The 14,958-nt window shown below is 46.2% G+C and overlaps 1 protein-coding gene across 1 annotated transcript in view; it reads left to right on the top strand.

The window, feature by feature from the left end:
• LOC142311261 (uncharacterized) overlaps window positions 1-14,958 on the top strand; it is a 96,904-nt gene that overhangs the window by 56,665 nt on the left and 25,281 nt on the right. The gene's annotated exons all lie outside the window — the stretch shown is intronic.

The following is a 14,958-nucleotide window of genomic DNA, read 5'->3' as shown; positions in this document are numbered from 1 at the left end:
ACTACAATGTCGACAGCGATGCCGGATGTGCGTTACTTTCGATTTGACCCCACCGACATCGCAGCTGCGATGTCGTAGTGTGCAAAGTGCCCCTAAGAGTCAGTGATTAGTTGTCAGATAGGGTATTTCTGATGTTTGACAATGATATATGATCATGTCCGAAAATGTACACTGTACTGGTATCAGTAATGCAATGTCAAGATGCGACCTGCGTTCACTCCCGCTGGACAGACCTCATGTCACTGCTCACTGCTGGTTACTGCTTGAGCGGTCACAGTAAATATAACTCAATGCATAGGGCAGATCTACAATAAAATGGTGCTTGGCATCCCAGTTCACAGTATAGCAGACGGGGTCGGACAATGACCGGCCTCCTCTGGCCTGCAGCTGACAATTTTATTCATTTGCATTCCAACAATAAGCTTTTGGTGAGTTTTTGACTTTGCATCGAAAATGCAGCATCTTACAGTTCCAGCAAAGTGGATGGGATTTATGGAAATCTTCTGTCCGCTGGGCTTCTTTTTTTTTTTGCTGCGTATACTCACCAGGATTGCATTTTCTCCTGCAGGTACGCTCAGTTTTGTGTGCAGATTTTCCCCATAGACTTGCATTAGATGCGGAAAACCCGCACATGTGCTTTTAGCAGCGGAAACACATAAAAAAATGCATGTAATCTGCACCTAAGGCCTCTTTCACACATGCATGCAAAACACACGTTTTGCAAGGTCCGTGGTGTAGGTGTGTATGTGTGTGCTGTCAGTTTGCTATCCGTGTGACATCCGCATAGCACACGGACAGCATGAATTTCTGTACTTACCTGTCCCAGGTGCTGCTGCTGCTTCCGGCCCGAGGGGCAGTAAATCTGCAATAAGCATAATAAGTGGGGGTCGGAAGAACGTGACAGCAGCGCCGAAGACATCAGCGCTGTGTCAGTCTTTGCTGATGACACCAAACTATGTAGGATATTAAAAAGTGACCTTGATAGTACAATATTACATAAAGATCAGGATAAGATGTCAGAATGGGCAGATACTTGGCAAATGAGATTTAATGTTGATGCACCATGGACGGAGTAATCCTATAGCTACGTATACATTAAATGGAAGTAAACTCGGGACTGAAGAACAGGAGAAGGACTTGGGTATTCTCATTACAAATAAGCTGAGCAGCAGCACTCAATGTCAAGCAGCAGCTGCTAAAGCAAACAAGATTTTAGGGTGTATAAAAAGAGAGATTAGATCCTGTGATCCTAACGTATTGTTACCCCTCTATAAATCACTTGTAAGGCCGCATCTGGAATATGGGATCCAGTTTTGGGCTCCGAATTTTAAGAAGGACATTCAGAAGTTAGGCGGGCTTTGCACGTTGTGACATCGCAAGCCGATGCTGCGATGTCGCACGCGATAGTCCCCGCCCCCATCGCAGGTATGATATCTTGTGATAGCTGGCGTAGCGAAATTATCGTTACGCCAGCTTCACATGCACTCACCTGCCCTGCGACTGTCGCTCTGGCCGGCGACCCGCCTCCTTCCTAAGTGGGCGGGTCGTGTGGCGTCATAGCGACACCATATGACACATGACACATGACAGCCTGTGTCGCGGGCGGAGGAGTGGACGCTGCGCTCTCCCACTGCTTGGGTCCGGCCGCTGCTGTCGCTGCTGCTGCTCGGTGGTGGCTCGAGCGGTGGGCCGGATCCCGGGGACTCGAGCGGCGTTCCTCGCCCGTGAGTGAAAAGGGGATGGTTTGGTTTTAGGGGTATTGTCCGTGACGCCACCCACGGTTGTGGTGAAGTTATGACACCACCGCTGCTCTGGACGGGGATCCCGGGAGCGGTGACAGGGAGCAGCTTTGATGTTAGTTCTCCCCTCCGTGGGTAGGGGGTTGGTTGTCCTGGGGCCCGGTGATGGGGTAGGGATGGATGGCAGGCGGGTTACGGGGCCTGGTGAGGTGCAGGGTTGCGGGGGCTGCGCTGTGCCGCACGGCACGGTGGTACTCAGCCAATGATGAGAACACAGATCTCGGTAAAACACACGGCTGGATGGACGGGTCCCACAGACGGCTGCGGTGTTGTTTCTCCCGGCAGGTTGATGGTGACTGCCTTTCCCTGCACCTGTGTACTGTAAACGGTTCCAATGGGTTCCCACCGGTAACCCGCTCCCTAGCTTGGATGGTTGCCGAAGGAGCCCCTTTTGCCCGCAGGCTCTGGCCCTGGGAACTTTAGCCTTGGCGGTGACTGTGTTTCCCTCTCTCGGTTGGACTGTTGCCTTCTGACGGGACTTGGCTGCTGGGAAACCCAGGAGGTTCCCTTCGCTAACGGATTTGGCAAATTCACGGCGACTCCTAGCCTTGCCGGGGTCCGTAAGCCCCTGCCGGATGGTGCTGGCTTCTCTTTGCGTACCGGTCCGGTACCGCCGGGCCACCGCCCGTCCACGGTCCTTACGGTTAGCTCCAATAGGCCACTCCTGCAGACGGTCACCACCGTCTGCCAACCTTGCTGATCCATCCAGGCCACACACCCGGACCAACTTCAGTCTGCTCTACTACCACTTTCCTTCCTTCCACTTTCACTTCCAAACTAAACTGCACTTTTTCCCGCCTCCAGGACTGTGAACTCCTCGGTGGGCGGGGCCAACCGCCTGGCCCACCCCCTGGTGTGGACATCAGCCCCTGGAGGAAGGCAACAAGGGTTTGTGTCTGACTTTGGTGTGCCTGACCGGGAGTGTGGGGTGTGTAGGTGTTGTTCTCTGTGGCCCCTGGCTTGTCCAGGGCGCCACATTCCCCCTTAGTAAAATGCAGACCATCCGCGGGCTGCCCGTCCATCACCGGTTTTATTTTCCCAAACTGAAAAGATAAATGGTAAAACAGGTTACATTTATAATAACATCTTCCCACATCGGGAGGTACTCTTACTTTAACGTTGCAAGCGGTAACGGCTTCCGCTCTCTCCCACCCAAGCAACCTGGCCCTGATGCTGCCCCTAAGCAAACAGGCAGCACCCCTTGACCCCAGTCCAGCACAAGTCACCCGAGCGGGTTCTGTCCTTTTCAGGGGACCCACGTCCACGGGGAACCCTCTGAAACCCCCAGAGGATCGCCACCGGTTCCGGTGGTGGCTGGGCCCCAGCCTGCTCCACTGCGGGCCCTTCCTCCAATCTGCCTCTCCGGAGGCGGCAACGGTGAAAGCCATAACACAACATTTTTATTTACAAGCCACAAGTTCGTGGTTGCCTTGCTAGGATTTGGGGATAATGAAAAAACCACGGTGTTGGCTGCGCTGCTATTAAAGTTCATAAAGATGATGGTATTGTTCCAAAAAAAACTTTTTTTATTGCAAGATTATAAGCCACAACGCGTTTCGGGGTTAAATGTTCCCCCTTCCTCAGGTAGCAACAATCATATGAAGTGGTATGCCTTATATATACATGAATATGTAGGTCCCCACACCCCTTGATTAATTCAACATATGGATCATAATGATCAATCAGCAGGGTTTTCAGGGACCTCGCCTCACAAAAATCAATTGTACATATTCACATTTGACAGCGATATTCAAGAAACCACAAATATATTTTGTCTCAAGTATATTGTGATACCCTCATCATTAAAAAAATCTTTTGAAATATATTTAGAAATTAATAAACATGAATAAAAAACTCATCAAGGAAATTACTTTAAAAACAAGAAAATATGAAATTTAGATTTTGAGATTTAAAATTTAAAAATAGAGGGTGAAATTGCATTAAATTAAATATAAATAAAAGAAAAAAATTAAAAAAAAAAAAAAAAAAAACTTTTTCCAAAAATTTTTTTTTTTTAAAAAAAAACAAACAAAAATATATGTAACTATACGGTTCCAATACAGGGCTAAAATATTCATTGTTAAAAGTGAGAGTGATAGCTCTACAAATACATGAATGGATCGCTAACTAAAACAGATCATAATCCATAATTTATAGTGTTTGACATATGAAAAATACATTTGCTGAAAAATAACTGCCTATATAGTAATTAAACCATATTTTAACCTCAATTTTATTTTATTTATGGTGCTAATAAAAATTATGCTCTATTTGATCTGCTCAGTCATTATATTGAGGCCTTCTGGATTCAAAGTGGCTAATTTAAATATCCAGAAGGATTCGCGTTCCACCAACCTCCAATACCTAGCTGTAACATCAGCCATAACCTGCTCAATAATCACCATTTTGACATTGTCTCTGTCTTTATCATGTTCCAATAAAAAATGCCTGGAGAGACTGTGGGTTACTATACCATGGCGAATATTGTATCTATGACCGTTTAGTCTATTGTGTACCATTTGCGTTGTGCGGCCTACATATTGTAGGCCGCACGGACATTCTAATAGATAAATGACATAGGAGCTGGTGCAACAGAGATGTTGCTTTATTAAGAATTCCTCTCCTGTTATATTTGATTTGAAGGATTGTACGCCATGTTTTAATGTTCTGCAGCATAAACATCGGATTTGTCCACAATGGAAATTCCCGACTGGTTTATTAATATCTAATCCATTTTGAGGCAACTGAGTTTTTTTTAAAATTGTTGTTTTGCTAGGTGCGATTAAATTTTTGAGGTTTTTACTTCTCCTAAAAATAACCTGAGGTTTATCGGGTAAACAACCCGAAAGGATCCTGTCCCCTTTTAAAATATGCCAGTGTCTCCCTACAAGCTCCTTTACTTTACCATACGAATCACTAAAGGTAGTCACTAAACAGCTTTCGAAGGTGGTTTCATTTCCCTGTACTCCTATATTTGTCTTTTTCCCTTCAATAATATCCAAACATTTATCTTGATCCAATAGGAGGCTTCTTTTGTAAGCATCAGTCAATATCTTTTTCGGATAGCCTTTACTACTGAAGCGACTTTGCAATATTCTAGCTTCAGCTTTGAAAGAAGCAATATTGGTACAGTTCTTCCTGATGCGCCAATATTGCCCATACGGTATATTTTTTATCCATGTAGGGAGATGGCTGCTTGAAAATTCAAGATAACTATTGACATCCACCCTTTTAAAAAAGGTGGATGTTTCAATAGTGTCCTCCTCATTGAATTTGATATTAAGATCCAGGAACTGGATAGATTTCCGGGACATTGTGGCCGTAAATCTTAGCCCCCATTCATTCAGATTGAGTGACTTTACGAAATTTTGAGCACTTTCCTCAGAACCTGACCAGACAAAGAACAGGTCATCTATGAATCTACGATAAAATACCATGTTCTCCAGCGCTAGGGGGGACTGTGCAATATAAAGGGACTCGAAGCACCCCATATACAGATTTGCAAAACTGGGGGCAAATCTCGTCCCCATTGCACAGCCCTTCAATTGTCGGTAGGTCCTTTCCTCAAAAGTAAAGACATTGTGATGTAAAATAAACTCAATGGATTGCAAGATAAATTCCCTCTGGGAGGTTGGAAGTGAGTCATCCATTGTCAGATAGGATTCCACACTTTTCAACCCCAACTGATGATCAATGTTTGAATATAACGCAGCTACATCCAATGTAATAAAAAGACCATTCGGAATGGCAGGTAGTTTTCTCAGTAGCCTAATAAGGTGTGAGGAGTCTCTTAAATGTGAATCTAGTTCGCCGACATATTTTTGCAAAAAAAGGTCAACATAATGTGACAAATTAGCCGTAATAGAATTAATTCCAGAAATGATTGGTCTTCCCGGCGGGTTGGTAAGGCTTTTGTGGATTTTCGGGAGAAAATAATAAAAAGGTACTGAATAATGCTTAATGTCCAGATACTGTCTCTCCCTTTTATTCAGTATCATGTCCTCACCCGCCTTTTTAATCATAGTTTTATACACAATGAAGTACTCAGGGGATGGGTCTTCTATTAGGGTCTCATAATATTCCAGATCTCCTAGTTGTTTCAAACCCTCCTCCACATACCATTCCCTATTCATCAAAACCACCCCTCCCCCTTTATCCGCACTTCTTATTATCAAACCATGATTATTTTTGAGAGAATATATTGCACGCCTCTCTTCCCTTGTTAGATTATCATTTTTAAAATTACACCGGAATTCTCTGATATCCTTAAGCAGAAGTTGGTGAAAAGTTTCAATATTATTTCCCCTGTGGTGGTGGGGATAAAAATTCTTGTTGCCTTTCACTTGTACATGTACGAAACCATCAGGGGCTTCCCCATCAGTATCAACCCTTTTCCCACTTGCCTGTTTTGATAATATTAGAAAATGTCTTCTTAGCGTGATTTTGCGCACAAAATCATTGATGTCTAAGAAGAGACGGAAGGTATCAACATTACTAGAGGGGCAAAAGGAAAGACCCCTCTTGAGCAATCGAATTTCACCTCGTTCTAACTGGTGACTAGAAAGATTGAAAATTCCAATGTCCTTGTACTCTATGTTCTCTAAACCGCTGTCCTTTTTAGTGGAGTTGGGTTTATCCCTGTTCTTGTTTCCTCCTCCCCCTCTACATCCTCTTCTCTTATTTTTCTTTTTATTCGAGCTTTTGAGGGTAACAGGTGAAAAAACTCAGTAATTTTTTTCTCCATAGCTCCCCGAGGAGGTATGGGTGAGGTTGAAACCTGTTCAGTTGCTCCTACACCCATACTATTGCGACAGGGTTCGTCAAGTTTAGAATTTATATTATCCTGTACAGTCCGCAGACCCCCCAAGTCTGAGGAGGGGGGTTCACTAGCAATAATTTCTGAAACCTCTGGATTTTTTAGAAATTCTTGAATTTTTTGATTTTTTTTGATTTTTTGCATTTTTTGGGGCTCATATATCACTGACTCCTGAGTTTCATGTAGAGTAATAATGGAGGAGTTTAATATATCCATGATTTCAGGGTCAGTTACAGCCTCATCTCTTACTGGTATTGCTAAAGGCACTTTTCCTATTTTATTCTGAATGGGTACATCAGATATCCTGGAGTTTGGATTTTTATATTTTTTAGAATTTAAAAATACCCTAGTTGTTACTGGTGTAACATATCCGCCCCCATTTTTTGGTCTGGCTGTTGTACTTGGCCCATGGACCCTAGGAGTAAAGTTATCCTGCGTAGTATTTGGGGTACGGGGTTTGGTGGATGCTAAATGATTTCCCCAGTCATTAGTTTTATATGAATTAAATCCTCGGCGAGAATCATTATACGTAGGATAATTTATACTGGTCCTGTTAATATTATTGTTACTATTGCTAATTCCCCTTTCAATCCCATCCCTACGTCCCTGGGGTTGTTTATTTTGGGGCAGAGTATTAGCACCTGGATCCACTCTGGGGTTTGCTTTAGTATATTTTCTACTATGATTCCATGAGGGAGCTTGTGGGGAGTTGTAGTCCTGTCTATCACGGCTGAGTTTTTTTGCCTTCTTTGATATCAGGTCCCCTTCAAATTTTGTGAGCCTCTCAGTTAATGCCATGTTCATTCCTTTGTATTCTAATGCCTCAGAATAGTCAAATAATTCCTCTTTAATTTTTAAAATATTTACCATTGCCGTCTCAGCCAATTTATCCCTTTTTGCAATAAGAAGTTTGATCATACCACTCGAGCAATCTAACATATAACTGTCCCATTCCTTGGTGAAATAATCGTCCTGAGGAAATGTGGATGTAAATGGCATTCTAAGCCCTCTTGGTATAATTTTTTCTTTCAAATATTGCCTCAGAAATAAAGTGTCAATTTTCTGGATTATTTCCTTTTTAGATTGATCCTCAAATTTGAGAAAAAGATCAGTCATGGTGTTTAAGGACATTTTAGAAAGTCCAGATTCAGCAATTGTCAATTCATCCTGTGATTCAAGATCACAGGATCCAATAATTTTAGATATGAGAATATGGCGAATAGTGTCTCTGTTGTTAGAGAATTCCATTATAAAAAAAAAAAAAAAAAAAAAAAAAATTCCTCACAATTCAATTGTCCTTAATAAAGTCGATATTCTTTAAAAATTACTTCAATTCACAATCTTGAATACTTTACACAGTTTGCTGCACTTAAAAAATGGATTTTATCGATCCTCAGGCAAAGCCCGCACTGTAAAATAAAAGAAAAAGAGGGTGCTCCTGTGTAAAATCTAATGATAACTTATTACGTGTGCAGTGTGATGGTCACACTCACCTGATCCTGTTGTACGTCAGGTACAACACTGGGGAGACAGCCGAAGGGAGGTCCACGGTGTACCGCTATGGCATCAGCGGGGATCTCGTCCTTTCCAGCCCGCAGTATTTCCAGCTCAGGCTGCCGCTCACACGATCGATATCCCACATGGAGAGCACAGCCGTCAGACCAGCACTGAGCTGCAGCTCCTCCTCTGTGGTGGACGGACCCGTAGAAAAGATGCCGGTGACTCACCGGCCCTTCAGAGGCTTGATGTGATTCAGGCAGAGTCTTGGAATAGCTGCAGCAGCCCCGTGCACTCCAAGAAGGAGAAGGAGAATGGATTTGGGGATAATGAAAAAACCACGGTGTTGGCTGCGCTGCTATTAAAGTTCATAAAGATGATGGTATTGTTCCAAAAAAACCTTTTTTTATTGCAAGATTATAAGCCACAACGCGTTTCGGGGTTAAATGTTCCCCCTTCCTCAGGTAGCAACAATCATATGAAGTGGTATGCCTTATATATACATGAATATGTAGGTCCCCACACCCCTTGATTAATTCAACATATGGATCATAATGATCAATCAGCAGGGTTTTCAGGGACCTCGCCTCACAAAAATCAATTGTACATATTCACATTTGACAGCGATATTCAAGAAACCACAAAAATATTTTGTCTCAAGTATATTGTGATACCCTCATCATTAAAAAAATCTTTTGAAATATATTTAGAAATTAATAAACATGAATAAAAAACTCATCAAGGAAATTACTTTAAAAACAAGAAAATATGAAATTTAGATTTTGAGATTTAAAATTTAAAAATAGAGGGTGAAATTGCATTAAATTAAATATAAATAAAATAAAAAAATAAAAAAAAAAAAAAAAAACTTTTTCCAAATTTTTTTTTTTTTTTAAAAAAACAAACAAACAAAAATATATGTAACTATACGGTTCCAATACAGGGCTAAAATATTCATTGTTAAAAGTGAGAGTGATAGCTCTAAAAATACATGAATGGATCGCTAACTAAAACAGATCATAATCCATAATTTATAGTGTTTGACATATGAAAAATACATTTGCTGAAAAATAACTGCCTATATAGTAATTAAACCATATTTTAACCTCAATTTTATTTTATTTATGGTGCTAATAAAAATTATGCTCTATTTGATCTGCTCAGTCATTATATTGAGGCCTTCTGGATTCAAAGTGGCTAATTTAAATATCCAGAAGGATTCGCGTTCCACCAACCTCCAATACCTAGCTGTAACATCAGCCATAACCTGCTCAATAATCACCATTTTGACATTGTCTCTGTCTTTATCATGTTCCAATAAAAAATGCCTGGGTGTGTAGGTGTTGTTCTCTGTGGCCCCTGGCTTGTCCAGGGCGCCACATTCCCCCTTAGTAAAATGCAGACCATCCGCGGGCTGCCCGTCCATCACCGGTTTTATTTTCCCAAACTGAAAAGATAAATGGTAAAACAGGTTACATTTATAATAACATCTTCCCACATCGGGAGGTACTCTTACTTTAACGTTGCAAGCGGTAACGGCTTCCGCTCTCTCCCACCCAAGCAACCTGGCCCTGATGCTGCCCCTAAGCAAACAGGCAGCACCCCTTGACCCCAGTCCAGCACAAGTCACCCGAGCGGGTTCTGTCCTTTTCAGGGGACCCACGTCCACGGGGAACCCTCTGAAACCCCCAGAGGATCGCCACCGGTTCCGGTGGTGGCTGGGCCCCAGCCTGCTCCACTGCGGGCCCTTCCTCCAATCTGCCTCTCCGGAGGCGGCAACGGTGAAAGCCATAACACAACATTTTTATTTACAAGCCACAAGTTCGTGGTTGCCTTGCTAGTTCTCAGGCTTGTCCATAAGGAGTCCCTTATGCAACACTTGTAGACAGTCCCCACGGGGACAACGGTGCCGGCAACGACAGGTCTCAATCACTGTTGGTCAATCAGGTGAACTTCACGGTAATCATTCTTTTTCATTCACAACTTTTAAACGGTACTTTCAACACTGGTGGTCCCAACGGGGACAACTTTTAGGCGGAGGCCCGCCGACCTCACTGCTCGCTTTCATCATCCTCAGCCGGCCCCGGGTGGAGGAACACGGGGATCAGCCCCTCCAGCGCATAGCAGGTGCGACGGGGAAGGGCCGCACGGTACCCATTATTTCCGCTCCGGGGGATGTAAGTGGCCTCCATATCACACAGGGCAACGACCCCTTCGTCTTCCTCGGAAACAGGCTCTGTGTCCGGTCCTGAGTCGCTATCATCCGTTCCTGCGCCAGGCGGGTCGCCGCCAGCTGCCGCAGCCTCTGGGCTCGCCACTCTCTCAGCCACTGCCACGAGGGGGTGTACGCCAGACGGACCAGGTGCAGCACAGTGCACGGGCAAGAAAGACGGAGGCGGCATGGGGGCCAGGGGTAGACCGGGTCCCTCAGCCGCAATGGCCGGTCCCTCGGGGACACAGGGGCGTGGGTCACTCACCAGCTCCTCCATCATTGCTTCCATTCCATACACCCGGGCGACTGCGGCTACCTCCTCCACCTCCGCGGTCCACTGCTCCATCAGCCTACATATCTGCCTGGGGTAGTGTCGGCAGATCCCTGCCGTTCGGGCCCTCAGCCATGCCGCTGTTCCGGGCACCGGCTCGGTAGCCTCCGCATAGCTGGGTGGAGCAGACATCCTTTGCAGGGCTCGACAGATCGCAGGATCCCGGCGTCCTTGCTTGTATAGCCGCGAGCTACATGCGGCCAGACGCCATCAGTCCCCCTTAGTCTCTTTCCGGCTCCTCCTCTACAGGGGCGGGGTTTTGGCCTTCACGCCTCCACTACTCGAGGAGACGCTCGAGCGGGAATTCTTCGCGCCCAAGATGGCGGCTTCTCCAAATTTTCGGCCGGACACCTCCAGCGGTTACACAAGGCACACTTCCACCAGTTGGTAGAACGGTAGGATCCTGTTCGTGACGCCAAGTTGTCGCGGGCGAAGGAGGGGACGCTGCGCTCTCCCACTGCTCGGGTCCGGCCGCTGCTGCTGCTGCTGCTCGGTGGTGGCTCGAGTGGTGGGCCGGATCCCGGGGACTCGAGCGGCGTTCCTCGCCCGTGAGTGAAAAGGGGATGGTTTGGTTTTAGGGGTTGTGAGGTAAATCCTGGGATATGAAGAGGAATTATGACTAGAAGTCATAATTGCTCTCATCACTCCCTGGCAGTGCCCCCCCTCCATTCTTGTTCTCAAATGTCCAGCATCTGTGAAGGTGTCACATCCCACTTACACCTCCAACAGCCATCTCCTCTGATATGGAGATGAGATGATGTGAGGACAATGGACCCAGGATGACTCCCTGCCGTCACCCTGTAACAAGAGTTGTATCTCATTAGCAAGGCTTGGAAGTAGCCAGACAGAACGACTCCAGTAAAAAATGGTTCATATCTCGCAAGCCATATCTCCGATAAATATGGCAACCATAAAAATGGTGTTTGCGCAGGCGGACGATGCTGGCACACCTTTTTTATGGAAGGGGGAGCTTGGGAAATACCCCAGGCGTGATATCAGCCATATGGGAACTCGTAGACAGGTCATGAGTCCCCTCGTTCTGTAGCTAAATTCATAACTGTCACAATGAGAGCATTGGCGTCCGCCTACGACGCTCCCAGGCAAAGTTATGGCCAATATCCCCTTTGCTGGATAATTCTGATCCATGCAGGGGGAGTGGCAGTGCTTCCCTGTGAGGTCACTAAGGTAGGAGGGGACCTGGATCTGCCCAGGTTGATAACCCTACTTCGGCCATTTTCCAGTGTTCTTCTGCTCGGGGGCCTGGTTGGGAAAGACCTGTGAGGAAGAATCCTGGAAACCTGGTCTACAGCGCCCCCCTGTGGCCAGACACACAAGGTAACTGATGTAATTGTATACCTGTTTGTAACCCATGCTTTATCTGTAACTGTACTCTGACATAACTGTATATTCTGTAGATTCCCTATTGTATATATTGTAGTTTCTAGTGTGCTTTAGGCGATTAAATTATATAATTAATCTTGGGCTGTTCTGTTATCTCGATCTTGAATCCCACGTCTGTGTGTTCGGCTAATAGTTACCGTGAAGCGGTTGGTGGCAGCGAGTTGTGCCAAGGATTATTGTGGGGAGGCCGGTGAGATTCGGGAAGATATTATATATTCCGCCCGCGGAGGTCGGGGGAATATATACCTTACTCTCACCGGGGACCCTTCAATAATCGGCATAAGTAGTATAGCGGCCTCCTTGCTTATTGTCGGGCAATTCCATAATTGGCCTGACTATAAGAGGGGCGCTAGAGAGCGCGTCACGTGCTCTGTCTGTCGGTCGGGAGGTATAAAGTAGGGGTGACCCCCACTTGTTACCCCCCGATTGTGACGTACTGGTAGCCAGCGCGGGGGATTTCTGAGTGACCCCCCCGGTGGTTTGTGACAGGGGTATTGTCCGTGACGCCACCCACGGTTGTGGTGAAGTTGGTGACACCACCGCTGCTCTGGACGGGGATCCCGGGAGCGGTGACAGGGAGCAGTTTTGATGTTAGTTCTCCCCTCCGTGGGTAGGGGGTTGGTTGTCCCGGGGCCCGGTGATGGGGTAGGGATGGATGGCAGGCGGGTTACGGGGCCTGGTGAGGTGCAGGGTTGCGGGGGCAGCGCTGTGCTGCACGGCACGGTGATACTCACTCAGCCAATGATGAGGACACAGTTCTCGGTAAAACACACGGCTGGATGGACGGGTCCCACAGACGGCTGCGGTGTTGTTTCTCCCGGCAGGTTGATGGTGACTGCCTTTCCCTGCACCTGTGTACTGTAAACGGTTCCAATGGGTTCCCACCGGTGACCCGCTCCCCAGCTTGGATGGTTGCCGAAGGAGCCCCTTTTGCCCGCAGGCTCTGGCCCTGGGAACTTTAGCCTTGGCGGTGACTGTGTTTCCCTCTCTCGGTTGGACTGTTGCCTTCTGACGGGACTTGGCTGCTGGGAAACCCAGGAGGTTCCCTTCGCTAACGGATTTGGCAAATTCACGGCGACTCCTAGCCTTGCCGGGGTCCGTAAGCCCCTGCCGGATGGTGCTGGCTTCTCTTTGCGTACCGGTCCAGTACCGCCGGGCCACCGCCCGTCCACAGTCCTTACGGTTAGCTCCAATAGGCCACTCCTGCAGACGGTCACCACCGTCTGCCAACCTTGCTGATCCGTCCAGGCCACACATCCGGACCAACTTCAGTCTGCTCCACTACCACTTTCCTTCCTTCCACTTTCACTTCCAAACTAAACTGCACTTTTTCCTGCCTCCAGGACTGTGAACTCCTTGGTGGGCGGGGCCAACCGCCTGGCCCACCCCCTGGTGTGGACATCAGCCCCTGGAGGAAGGCAACAAGGGTTTGTGTCTGACTTCGGTGTGCCTGACCGGGAGTGTGGGGTGTGTAGGTGTTGTTCTCTGTGGCCCCTGGCTTGTCCAGGGCGCCACACCTGCACCGATGATACGATAACGACGCTTTTGCGCTCGTTAATCGTATCATCTAGGATTTACACACAACGATGTCGAAAGTGACGCCGGATGTGCGTCACTTTCGATTTGACCCCACCGACATCGCACGTGCAATGCTGCAACGTGCAAAGCTGCCCTTAGAGTCAGTTCAAAGGCAGCTAACTAGACTACTACAAGGAATGGAAGGCCTCCCATATGTTAAGAGGTTGAAAAAGTTAGATATGTTTAGCTTAGAAAAAAGACGTCTCAGAGGAGATCTCATTTATATGTATAAATACATGTGTGGTCAAGATAAAGGACTGGCACATGACTTATTTCTTCCAAAGACAGTACTAAGGACCAGGGGGCACTCACTGCGAGTGGAAGAAAAGCGATTCCGACACCTAAATAGGAAAGGGTTCTTTACAGTTAGAGCAGTCAGACTGTGGAATACCCTACCACAAGAGGTAGTAATGGCAGATACTATAACAGCTTTTAAAAAAGGGCTGGATGATTTCCTCAGTACACACAACATTGTTGGTTATAAATGACTTAGTGACAAAATGTAGAACTGGTGGAGGAAGGTTGAACTAGATGGACCTAGGTCTTTTTTCAACCTATGTAGCTATATAACTATGTAGCGCTGGAGAAGGTGAGTGTAGAAAAGCATTTTATTTCACAGACATGAGTTTTTCATGTCACACTGATGACACACGGAGCACATCAGTGTGCGGTCCATGTGACATCCGTGCTGCCAGAGAAAAACAGGACATGTCTATGTGTAGAGCACACGGACACACGTATGCTCCACATGGACACACGGTCCATGTGAAAACACGCACGTGCACAGACCTATTAATTTTAATGGGTCTATGTGTGCCCATGTGTCTGGTATGTGTGAAATCGGACGTCACACATACCGGAGACATGGATGTGTGAAGGTGGCCTAAGAATGTCAGTGACTTTTGTCATTCTAGGCATCAGGCAGCTGTCTGGAGTGGAAATATGACATTACTAAAATGCCCAGGAGCTGTGTAGGGCGCCAGGGAAATTTGCCCTTTTTGCAGTGTCTCATGGATAATTTTTGGACAAATGGCAAATATACTTATATCTGTAGGAGCCATGCCCCAATGATGGGGTCGAGAGACTTCCAAAATGGCGTGTACAGTCTCTTTCATACACAAGTACCCTAAAGTAACACCTTGTACTGTTTTGTCTGACCTTTTTGTGGAGAACACAAAATGAATAGCGCCTTTAGAATAGAGTGCACACCCTGCTCAGTAACTAATGACAACAAAATAAGCATAATGTTTAGAATTGGAATAACGGACAAGAAAATTCTGAGAAGAAATGACCTAAACAAAATGGATTATAGCGCTAACAGAAA

This window comes from Anomaloglossus baeobatrachus, chromosome 5 (genome assembly GCF_048569485.1).
Source record: "Anomaloglossus baeobatrachus isolate aAnoBae1 chromosome 5, aAnoBae1.hap1, whole genome shotgun sequence".
Classification (NCBI taxonomy): domain Eukaryota; kingdom Metazoa; phylum Chordata; class Amphibia; order Anura; family Aromobatidae; genus Anomaloglossus; species Anomaloglossus baeobatrachus.
The sequence above is the reverse complement of the archived record's forward strand: the minus strand, read 5'-3'. Positions and strand labels throughout refer to the sequence as shown.